Source organism: Pelobates fuscus, chromosome 5, assembly GCF_036172605.1.
Source record: "Pelobates fuscus isolate aPelFus1 chromosome 5, aPelFus1.pri, whole genome shotgun sequence".
Taxonomy (NCBI): domain Eukaryota; kingdom Metazoa; phylum Chordata; class Amphibia; order Anura; family Pelobatidae; genus Pelobates; species Pelobates fuscus.
Window position 1 is genome coordinate 292,979,479 of NC_086321.1, and position 9,523 is coordinate 292,989,001.

Genomic DNA, 9,523 nt, shown 5'->3' on the forward strand with positions numbered 1-9,523 from the left:
ACAATTTAGATTAATTCTGAAGCTGCATTCTTTATTTTTTTGTTTTTGTATTATTTTTTATAATTTTTTTTAGACAGAAGTGTGTTATATTTGAGCATGCTAGGCTGAACGTGCGTATATCATGGCTAGTTGCACTGAGGGTATGAGTATATAGCAGTACATTGTTGTGAAAGATGTCTGTCATGTTTAGGGTGTAGCTTGCACGTTATCAACTGTGTATTTATATCAGCAGCTCCACCACTAGTTATAAATCAAGTGTGAGTCGCCCCATGAGATGAGACTAGTGAATAACATAATACATGAACGGTTAAGGTAAAGGCATGTAAGGAACTACGACAAATAATGAGGAGGTGAAATAATGACATGTTTAAACGCTTGCTACTTTCCGATTAGTTAATGTGCAGAGAGCAGTTCATGTGATCAAAGGCATGGTGTGGAGGATCGGCTATAGTGGGACATGTTTGGCAGGCTGCTGTTTACTGCTTGTGCTCATCCGATCCCTTCTGGGCGCCAGGTGCAGACCCTGGGAGTCCCTAATACCTGGAACAACAAAGGCAAGTCTCTGGCTGAGTGCCGGGTTCGCGGCTTGAGGTGGTGGAAGCTTGTTTTGTCGGGTGGTCGGATCTGTCCCAGTGGTGCTTCACGTCCGGTGCGGGATTGTGGTGGCTTAAGGTGGAGGCGAGTGCTTGACGTGTGGCAGGCTCTGCATTTCTGTTTGTGCCTCCGGTCCCGTCTTCGACGCCTTTTGCGTTGGTGGATTTTAATGGGGACTGCTTCGCTTAGCTGTGGTGGAGCTTGTTGGGGCTGTGGTGGAGCTTGTTGGGGCTTCCTGCTTGTTATTTGCTTCCAAAATTGATTAAAGATTCTGTCCAGCTTAGACTCAATATCCTGCCATGCTTTGCTGGTACCAGGAGGACACGCGGCTGCCGCCATATTGGGAGAGTCGCAGATGAGTATGTCAGCCTGGGCGGTTGTGCTCTGTGCGTCCATTAGCTCCAGACAGCCTCTCAGGGGTGGACCGGGATAATCCCCACCGGTCCGAAGGGGGGGGGGGGGTAACGGAGCTCCTGCCGGGAAGTAGCTGCTCCTGGGCATCCCAGGATAGGGAGATTTGCCGCCTCTCCCGCCCGGTGAACACCAGGCCACACTTGCCACGCGGAGGTAAGTAAGACTCTGTCGAGTTGCTGACTGCTATTAAGCATGTCGGGTCGGTCAGTTAGGAGCAACATTGCTGGGTCATCCCCTTCTGGGGTGAAATTTGCTTGTTGATAGCTGCTTAAAGTGAGATATTGAGGGAGCTCACACGAAGTGCGTCTTTCCTCCATGACAGCTAGGCCCCGCCCCCCGGAAGCTGCATTCTTAGTGAGAGGAGGGACAGTGTAGCTGCTGCTGATTTAATAGGGAAATCGATAGCTAGGCTAGTGTATTCAGTGTCCACTACAGTCCTGAAGGACTCATCTGATCTCTGCTGTAAGGACAGCACTCCAAAAAGCCCTTTTTAGGGCTAGAACATTAGTCTGCTTTTTTTTCCCTGTGTAATCTAATTGCAGTTGCCTGCCTGCCAGCGTGTGTGTCAGGCTCACAGCGTATACTGTGCCCACTTGCCCAGTGCCACCACTCATATCTGGTGTCACAATAGCTTGCATTAAAAAACAAAACAAAAAATGTTTTGACTGTAATATAATAGCAGTCAGTTTCCTTCACACGTGTGCGTTTCAGGGCCTGCCAGGGCACAGTGTCACACAAGTGCAACTCATATCTGGTGTAACAGTAGTGTACATTTAAAAAAAAAAATACAGGGGGCTTGTTGTCACCTTTCGGGGACCCTTGGTGTTGTACGTGGCTGGGTGGAGGAAGAGACCTTCAATTACATCAGTGAGGACAAGGAACAGGACATGGCTAGCTTGGTATCCAACCTTGTGCAAATGGGGAGTTTGCGGTTGTGCAAATGGACTGTTTGCGGTTGTTTTTTGGTGTGTTAAATGGGGAGTTTGGTCTGTCCTTGTGAAGCGGGCGTAACCCTTACACTACCTGATCGATACAACATCATACCTGATGTTTTAAAGCATGTTATTCCAAACAATTTAGGAATGTTAGGTGATGTATGCCCTTTATGGATTAAAACCAGACTCTTCATCAACTATGTAATTTTCCATGGGAGTTTTGCCATGGATCCCCTCTGGCATGCCACAGTCCAGGTGTTAGTCCCCTTGAAAAAACTTTTCCATCACTATTGTGGCCAGAAAGAGTCCCTGTGGGTTTTAAAATTCGCCTGCCTATTGAAGTCTATGGCGGTCCGCCCATTCGCGAACATTTGCAGAAGTTCGCGTTTGCGAAAGGAAAATGTTATGTTCGCGCCATCACTACTGCTCAATTCTCAATTCATGGAGCCTTAGGCACTCCTCCCTGCATGTGATTTACACAACCTTCCTTAACACTTCCTGTAAAGAGTCCTCTAATGTTTATACTTCCTTTATTGCAAATGATGTTTAAATTAGAATTTATTTTGTCCTGGTCTGCTAATAGCTAGACTCTGCAGGAGCCTCCTGTATGTAATTAAAGTTCAATTTAAACAGCAGGAGATACAAACTTTTAAAGTAAGTTATATCTGATTAAAAATGAAACTATTGTTTTCATGCAGGCTGTGAAAACATTGCAGTTTCTGTAAATAGTTCAATGCCGTTGGAAAAACTTTTCAAATAATTAATCTACAAAAGTCACCATTAAATCAATAAGAATTTGTATGGATTTAATAACGCTGTCTGTCCACATACTACTTATTAGATTGGAAAAATTAAAGCGGCACTGTCATGCCGAACTTACCTTTCCCCAATCGCTTCCTCTACTCTTCCTCAGTCAGGATCTGTTCTTCATTTCTTCTTATCTGCTCTAGTTTTCTTTAAAACATAAGACAAATTAGGGACTACTTTGTTTTATGGAGGTTTCCTACACATGACCATCTATGACCAGCAGAGGAGCAACATATGCTCTATTTCCTGTGGTCAGAAAAATGTTCCCACAATTCTCACCTTTCCTCCGTGTTCTCACAATGCCTTCTTTCCGTATTCCCGAACGCCGGCAAAACTACCTAATTTCGGCCTAACAGAATGAGAGCTATTCATACATTCATGTTAGGATGAAATTCAGGACTTTTGTTCGGTTAGTAGATAGCTGCCTAATTCCCACAGTATCAGGGAGCTATCTACTAAAAGGCTGAAAGACCAAGATTGGTCTTCAAGCCAACTTTACTAATACCAAGTAAAAGATCAACACACTATGAGCGTCAGGGGGCCTGTTTAGTTGCATGGCAACCACTCTCGGGGCCCGGGTGGGGAGACTATGTCCCCCCACTAGTTAATGTATGCCGCACCATGGGGCCACTTTTTAGAAGGATGGGTGCTTTTTTTTCTTTACAACAGTGGGCAGCCTGTGGGAAAGTTCTTTGGAATTTTCCTATGCTGTGTAATTTGACTCATAATGGGAAAATTCCAAAGAACTTTCCCACGCTGTGTAAAATGACTCAAAGCACTCTGATTGGTTGGATTCCAAGCCAACCAATCAAAGTGCTGTAACAGGTAAATCTAGAGACTTACCTGTCAGTCTCTTCATCTACCTGTCAGGGTTTAAATCAACCAATTAGAGCACTCTGAGCCTAATTGCAGGGCGTGGGAAGGCTTTATAAGTCTGTGCTGTGCCCTTCATGGGTGAAGATGGATTATTTTATTAGCGTCAGGATTTTTTTTTTGCGCTCAGGTTTTTTTATTTATTTTTTATAAGTTCGATGGGTATTATAGTTTTTTATTTGGGCTTTTTTTGGGCTCAAAAGTGAAGGGTTTAGAAAAAAGAAGACATTAAATGGTAAGTATTTTATTTATTTATTTACACGGATTTATATTTATGGTCTCCCCCTCACTATTTTTAGGGTGAGGGGAGTAGGTAGTACGTAAATTTTTTTTGGGGTAGGGGGTGACATTCAGGGCCCCCACCCGCCGCTCAGGGGTGGGGGCTGGGGGTGGAGGACAATAGGTCCCCCTTTCATTTAGGGCCTAATTGCAGGGCATGGGAAGGCTTTATAAGTCTTTCTTTGCCCTGCGGAGCTCTGTCTGCGACGTGCCCCCCATGGGTGAAGATGGATTATTTCCTCGGAGGGGAGGACAATAGGTCCCCCTCCATTTTCATTTAGGGCCCCAGTTTAGTTGCATAGCTCCCCCCACCCCCCTGCTAGTTAATAAATGTCCCACCATTGGGCCATTTTTTAGAAGGGGGAGGGATTTTTTTTTTACAACAGTGAGCACCCACTGGCTGCTTACTGTTTAGTAGACATGCCCCTACTCAGGACATAGCGAGTAGGGGCATTCGGGAGATTTTAATCTCCTGTATGCTATTATGCGGGTCATATTGACCCCCATAGAGTGAGGGAGGACATGGGGAGCTTAGGAAGTGACGGGGAGCACTGCTCCCTGCCGCTTCTATTTTTACATATTACAAGGAGGGAGCTGCGCGCAGGTAGCTCTCTCCTTGTAATACACTTAACGTACGAACGAAGAGGTCTTCGTTCATTCATTTGAAATTTCTATTCATTTATTCGTCTTTCTTTCTTTTTTTTACATGTGAGTATAATACAATGATTCTTAATGGCAGACCATAACAGCACTAAGAATGCACCTATACTGTCATGTTATGTTATGGTATGAGAGCTGGATGAAACAGTCCTGCCTCTCAAACCCAGAGGGATTTCAAGCCTTTTAATTATTACAATAATGGATGTTAAGGGAGAGACGGGGGGTGGGGATCGAACTGAAGGCACTGTAACAACTTCAATAAGATTAAGTTGTCATAGTGCCTTTAACTAACCAAATTGTCCAACTCAAGGGAACACCATTTAATCACGTCATGAGGATAAATGTGTTCAGCACACCAGCTGAAAATAACCTTAATCTGCCACACATTGTTTACAGGTTACTTCAACCCTTTTGAGAGGGGGGTGTCTTTTCTGTGTAATATGCCCTATTGGGAGCTTTGGAGACAGTCCCCCCACCTAGGGATTTGCAGTAAAACCAGGAATCCAGTGAAGTCCCTGGTACTTACTAACTGCGACCCTATCTGATTTCACAGAAGCCTTGCACAGTCCAATGAGAAGCCTGGGATTGGATCGTTTTGCTGGTTCAGAGAACATGCGTGCGCTCAGGGACGGCAAGAAGAGGGAGTGGGAAGAAAATATATATATGCTGAGGTCAACAGAGAGAGAAGTTGCCTGCAAGGGAAAAGTTGATCACGTCTGTTGCCAGCATGCTGACGACAACACAAAATATGCACATAGTTATATAGTTACATAGCTGAAAAGAGACTTGTGTCCATCAAGTTCAGCCTTCCTCACATTTGTTTTTTGCTGTTGATCCAAAAGAAGGCAAAAAACCCAGTTTAAAGCACTTCCAATTTTGCAAAAAAATAGGAAAATAGTTCTTTCTTGAACCCAGAATGGCAGTCAGATTTATCCTTGGATAAAGAAGCTATTATCCTACATTGAAAAATGTTATACAGTGCAACCTCGGTTTACAAATGCCTCGATTATAATTTTCGGATCATAATTTTCGGTTTACAAATACAAATCCATTGAAAATAATGTCTCGGTTTACAATTTTATATCGCAATACAAACCAAGTTTCCCCAGAATGCATTGCACCTGGGAGATTTATAGCACCGCCCCCTGCATGCTGGAGCCTGTGGGTAGCACGTGGCGTTGAGTGTGGACGTGTTGGAGTAGCTTTTGCATCGAGTTTTGGAGCCATTCTGGAAATTGTTTGCAGTTGTTTTGGGACTTTTTGAGAATTTCTCAAGCAGTGGAAAGGTAGAGAGCTTTGCTTCGCCGTTTGCATGCCTTTTACGGTGTGTTCTGCATTGTGGGTTGGTTTCCATGCCAGCTCATTTTGGCTTTTTTTCTGACCTCCAGAACAGATTAATTTGTTTTAAATGCATTCCTATGGGAAACCGCGTTTCGGTTTACAAATTTTTCAAAATAAGAAACGTCCCGGAGAATGCATTAAATTCGTAAACCGAGGTCCCACTGTACTTGAATATTATGTTTTTGCAAGTATGCATCTAGTTGCTGTTCTAACATCTGTATGGACTCTGATAAAAACCACTTCTTCAGTCAGAGAATTCCACATCCTTATTGTTCTGACAGTAAAAAACATTTTATTTTCCTTAGACAAAATCTTCTTTCTTACAGTCTAAACGCATGACCTCATGTACTATGTAAAGTCCGGTTTGTGAATAGTTTTCCACACAATGGTTTGTATTGGCCCTGAATCAGTGGTGTATTTTAAAATGATGCTGCCCTAGGCATGACAGATCTCGGGCACCCCCTAATTTAAAGGTACCCGCTCTTCCTGCCAAGGGCACACCTCTTCCTGTTAACTTACACACATTTTGACTGACAGACACACACTCACAGACTAGCACACGCTCTCAGATACACTGACACACACATATACACTCACTGATTTGACACAATCTGACACACATACAATCATTTAGACACACTGATAGACGCATGCACTCACTCACAGATGCATACAATCACTGACAGACGCATACACGTACTGACAGACAAGCACAATCATTCGGATACACACACTCACTGACAGACAAACACACACACTCACATTCACTGACACACACACACACTCACTCACATTCACTGACACACACTCACTCACTTCATCACATTCACTGACAAACACAGACATTCCCCCCAACACTCAAATATTATAATTTTTTTGTAAAAATTTAAATCCACCCAGCCTCCCTACTTTTGGGATAGCTGGGTGGATTTTTCACCTGGGGTCCAGTGGGGCTGCTGGGCAGGAAGGCGGCCGGGCGCTCTAAGTTTTCAGCGAGGGAGCACTTTCCCCTGATCTCTCTCTACTCAGCTCCCTCGCGCGCCGCAGAGCGATGACAGGAACCGGAATATGACGTCATATCCTGGCTCCCGGCATTACTGCGGGTCACACGCAGGGAGCTGAGCAGAGAGAGCTCAGGGGAAAGTGCTCCCTCGCCGTCTGCTCGGAAAACAAATTGCTGCCTGCCCGGGGGAGCCCAAAGGTGGCCAGCCAACCAGCTCTTGGGCTCCCATAAAACGAGGCAAACAAGGTATTTCTGCCGCCCCCTGGAAATTGCCGCCCAAGGAAACTGCCTTGTTTCCCTCGCGATAGATACATCCCTGCCCCGAATATATTGGTATAATGTTATCATATCCCCTTTCAGGCAACGTTTTTCTAAACTAAAGAGTTTTAAATGTGTTAAGCTTTCATCATAGCTGATATGTTCCATTCCTTTTATTAATTTTGTAGCCCGCCTCTGCACTTTTTCTAGTGCCATAGTATCCTTCTTTAGAATAGGTGCCGAAAATTGCACAGCATATTCAAAATGTGGTCTTACCAGCGATTTCTAAAGAGGCGAAATGATATTCTCATCCCGAGAATGAATGCCATTTTTCATGCATGACAATACCTTACTGGCCTTAGCCACTGCTGATTGACATTGCACATTGTTGCATAGTTTGTTGTCTATAACAATTCAAGTCCTTTTCGTGTGTTGTTATCCCTGATTCGCTTCCATTAAGTGTATATGTTGCTTGTGCATTCTTTACGCCAAAGTGCGTAACTTTGCATTTTTCAACATTAAATTTCATCTGCCATTTGAGTGCCCAGTCCTCCAGTCTATCTAAATCCCTCTGCAGCAAAGTAATATCTTGCTCACATTACTTTACAGAGTTTTGTGTCATCTGCAAACACTGAAACGTAATTTTCAATGTTTTTTTCAAGATCATTTATAAACATGTTAAATAGAAGGGGTCCCAGAACAGAACCCTGAGGGACACCACTTGCCACCTCTGTCCAGCTTGAAAATTTACCATTAATGATAACACTTTGTACTCTATTTTTAAGCCAATGTTCTACACAATAATAAGAATTTTCATCGAGACCGCTTTCTTTGAGTTTGACCACTAATCTATTGTGTGGAACTGTATCAAATGCCATGGCAAAATCCAAATAGATCAGATCAAGTTAGTTTGACATGACCTGTGCTTCATAAAACCATGCTTTTTTTTGCTGATAACCATGTTCTTCTCAGGGAATTCTTGAATATTATTCCTTAATAACCTTTCAAATACATATAAAGCCACATAAATTAAGCTCACAGGGCTATAATTTCCAGGCAAGGATTTTGAACCCTTTTTGAATATAGGAACTACATCTGCCTTCCTCCAATCATCCGGGACACTTCCTGAAAGAAAAGAATCTTGAAAGATTAAATTTATTTCTACACTTAGTTCCTTAAGTACTCGTGGATGAATATAGTCAGGCCCGGGAGCTTTGTTTATATTAACTTTCTTTAGTTGCTGCAGCACCTTGTCTTGGGTTAACCAATTACAATTTGTCTGCAAGTTTTTAGCAGCAATCATTTGCACATCTATTGCCATGGGTTCTTCCTTAATCAATATGGAGGAGAAGTAGTTATTTAAAATTTCTGCCTTTTCCTGGTCTTCATTAACACCCCCCATTCCAGTTTTTAGTGTACCTACACTTTAAATTTTTGGTTTCCTAGAATTTTTATTTTGTTAATCATTTTTTTTTATTTGTATTTTATTAGAGTTATACACATAGTATACATCTGTGCCAATATATGTAAGAAATAAACACTTTAAGAGTACTTTAAGGCTAGGTATGGTTCAGCGAACATAGTTATAAAAAAAAAAGGAGTGTGAAAAGACAATATTGGTAAATGTGCTCGTCTGTGGGTTGTGTGTAATAGTAGGCCATGGTATCAAACGGCAAATAAACACGAGAGTTAAAAAAAAGGGAAATTAGCATACTGCAAAACCAACAAATACATAAATGGCATTTTGAAACTGTCCAGGCCAGGTTTCTCCGCGGGATCGCTCTCTCTGGGGCCCTTTTCTTGTATGGTATATCCACCCGTTTTGCCTCCTCTGGTATGTTGTCGGCTGGTAGGCCCAGTTTGTGAAAGAGTGTCTCTGGATTACCCGAGGAAGACAGGGTGAGTGTTTCCGCAGTTTCCTAGCAACTGGTGCCAGCTGTCTTCTTTCTGCAAGGACAGAGAAGGGAAGGTCGCTGTAGATGGAGAGAGTGTGACCCTCAAAATGCAGTTTTCCAATGGTTCTGGATTTACTCATTATAGCGGTCCTCGCCGCAATGTCTCTGGTTGTCGCAATATTGTCTCTGAAGCCGCTAGAGGCGCTTCCGCGATTCTCACTGTGAAAATCACAGTGTGAAGACACTGGATGTCCATAGGAAAGCATTGAGTAATGCTTTCATACGGCTGTTTGAACGCGCACGCAGCTCTTGCCGCGCACTCGGATCGGTTGTCGGCAGGGGGTGGAGAGTTCCCCAGCACAGAAGGAGCCCGGTGCTGGAGAAAGGTAAGTGGCTGAAGGGGTTTTAACCCCTTCAGCCCAGCGGGAGGGGGGCCCTGAGGGTGGGGGGGACCTAATGACCCT